This window comes from Silurus aristotelis, assembly GCF_946808225.1.
Source record: "Silurus aristotelis genome assembly, chromosome: 6".
Taxonomy (NCBI): Eukaryota; Metazoa; Chordata; class Actinopteri; order Siluriformes; family Siluridae; genus Silurus; species Silurus aristotelis.
This window is the reverse complement of record NC_139579.1, coordinates 607,664-610,804: the sequence shown is the minus strand read 5'-3', so window position 1 is coordinate 610,804 and position 3,141 is coordinate 607,664.

Genomic DNA, 3,141 nt, shown 5'->3' with positions numbered 1-3,141 from the left:
TTTCTTTTCGGCTTCTCCCGTTAGGGGGCGCCACAGCGGATCCTCCGCACGTTTGATTTGGCACATGTTTTACGCTGGATGCCCTTCCTAACGCAACCCTCCCCAATTTATCCGGGCTTGGGACCGGCACTAAGAGTGGCTGGGGATGGTTCCCTGACCGGGAATCGAACCCGGGTCGCAGCGGTGGGAGCGCTGCATCTTAACCACTAGACCACCAGGTCGAACATGATTGGCTCAGACATTTTCATGAGGAAAATCTTATTGGTTGTCTGCCACTGTGCCTGATCTTTAGTGGTTGAGCTTCATGAGAGACATGACTTCATCATCTATCACTCTTCATTTTCTTCTATCATCATTCTCCATTTTTATTTGTTCATAAATTTCGGTTTACAAATAAACGGAGATTCACACAAATTATTTAAATAAAAAAAAAATCAATGAAAAGGAGGATTTAAACAGGATTGAGTATTTATTGGATTATGACTGGGGACCAGGTGACCAGATCAGTCTATTTAGTGTTTCATAATTAAATAGTGATAATTACTGGAATTGGTATATTTAACATTAAGATTGTTATACATACTAGAGTCAGACAGTTTAGGTGAGATGCAGTGGAGTGTTTGTGGATTTAGAGAAAGCGTACGACAGAGTGGAGAAAGGAGTTGTGGTATTGTATGTGGAAATCAGGTGTGTCAGAGCAGTATGTGAGGGTGGTGCAGGACATGTATGAGGACAATGTGACAGCAGTGAAGTGTGCAGTAGGAACGACAGACTGGTTCAAGGTGGAGGTTAGACTGCATCAAGGATCGGCCCTGAGCCCTTTCCTGTTTGCAGTGGTGACGGACAGGTTAACGGACAAGGTCAGACAGGAGTCTCCCTGAACTATGATTTTTGCAGATGATAATGTTATTTGTGGTGAGAGTAGGGAGCAGGTTGAGAAGATCCTGGAGAGGTGGAGGTACACGCTGAAGAGAAGGGGAATGAAAGTCAGTAGGAGTAAGACAGAGTACATGTGTGTGAATGAGAGGGAGGGCAGTGGAGGGGTGTGGTTGCAGGGAGAAGAGGTGGAGAAGGTGGAGGAGTTCAGGTACCTGGGGTCCACAGTGCAAAGTAATGGAGAGTGTGTTAGAGAAGTGAAGAAAAGAGTGCAGGCAGGGTGGAGTGGGTGGAGAAGAGTGATAGCAGGAGTGATTTGAGATAGCAGAGTATCTGTGAGAGTGAAAGGGAAAGTTTATAGGACTGTGGTGAGACCTGAGATGTTGTATGGATTAGAGACAGTGGCATTGAGTCCTCCTGTCTTAATAAAAGACAGGAGGTGGAGCTGGAGGTAGCAGAGCTGAAGATGTTGAGATGTTTGTTGGGAGTTACGACGATGGACAGGATTAGAAATAAGTTTATTTGAGGGACAGCGCATGTAGGACGTTGTGGAGACAAGGTGAGGGAGATGAGATTGAGATGGTTTGGACATGTGCAGAGGAGGGACATGGGGTATATCAGTAGGAGAATGCTGAGGATGGAGACACCAGGAAGGAGGAAAAGAGGAAGACCAAGGAGGAGGTTTATGGATGTGGTGAGGAAAGACATGCAGGTAGTTGGGGTGAAAGAGGCAGATGTAGAGGACAGGGGGGTGTGGAGAAGGATGATCCACTGTGGTGACCCATAATGTGAGAAGCCGAGAGAAGAAGAAGAAGAAGAAGAAGAAGAAGAAGAAGAAGAAGAAGAAGAAGAAGAAGAAAAAAAAAAGAAGACTATAGTCAGACTACTATATGTTGAGAAAACCTGCAAATGTGAAGGTCAATTTTTGCAGCACAAAGGTGAATAGAAAAGATAAATGAATGTATTGTCTTCATGCTATGGTGAGGGGAGTGTTCTCCAATAGGAACAGAGCATTTTCCTAGAAACAAAAAAAGCAAGTTAATACGTTTTAACTTACAAACAACATAAACAAACATGTAAAATTAATGTGTGGTTTGTACAATGCATATACAGTGGGTACGGAAAGTATTCAGACCCCCTTAATTTTTTCACTCTTTGTTATATTGCAGCCATTTGCTAAAATCATTTAGGTTCATTCTTCTTCCTCATTAATGTACACATAGCACCCCATATTGACAGAAAAACACAGAATTGTTGACATTGTTGCAGATTTATTATAAAAGAAAACTGAAATATCACATGGTCCTAAGTATTCAGACCCTTTGCTCAGTATTTAGTAGAAGCCCCCTTTTGCTCTAATACAACTAGGAGTCTTTTTGGGAAAGATGCAACAAGTCTTTCACAACTGGATTTGGGGATCCTCTGCCATTCCTCCTTGTAGAGCCTCTCCAGTTCTGTCAGGTTGGATAGTAAACGTTGGTGGACAGCCATTTTTACGTCTCTCCAGGGATGCTCAATTGGGTTTAAGTCAGGGCTCTGGCTGGGCCATTCAAGAACAGTCACGGAGTTGTTGTGAAGCCACTCCTTCATTATTTTAGCTGTGTGCTTAGGGTCATTGTCTTGTTGGAAGGTGAACCTTCGGCCCAGTCTGAGGTCCAGAGCACTCTGGAGAAGGTTTTTGTCCAGGATATCCCTGTACTTGGCCGCATTCATCTTTCCCTCGATTGCAACCAGTCGTCGTGTGCCTGCAGCTGAAATACACCCCCACAGCATGATGCTGCCACCACCATGCTTCACTGTTGGGACTGTATTGGACAGGTGATGAGCAGTGCCTGGTTTTCTCCACACATACCGCTTAGAATTAAGGCCAAAAAGTTCTATTTTGGTCTCATCAGACCAGAAAAACTTATTTCTCTGTTTTTTAGCAAACTGCATGCGGGCTTTCATGTGTCTTGCACTGAGGAGAGGCTTCCGTCAGGCCACTCTGCCATAAAGCCCCGACTGGTGGAGGGCTGCAGTGATGGTTGACTTTCTACAACTTTCTCCCATCTCCCGACTGCATCTCTGGAGCTCAGCCACAGTGATCTTTGGGTTCTTCTTTACCTCTCTCACCAAGGCTCTTCTCCCCCGATAGCTCAGTTTGGCCGGACGGCCAGCTCTAGGAAGGGTTCTGGTCGTCCCAAACGTCTTCCATTTAAGGATTATGGAGGCCACTGTGCTCTTAGGAACCTTAAGTGCAGCAGAAATTTTTTTGTAACCTAGGCC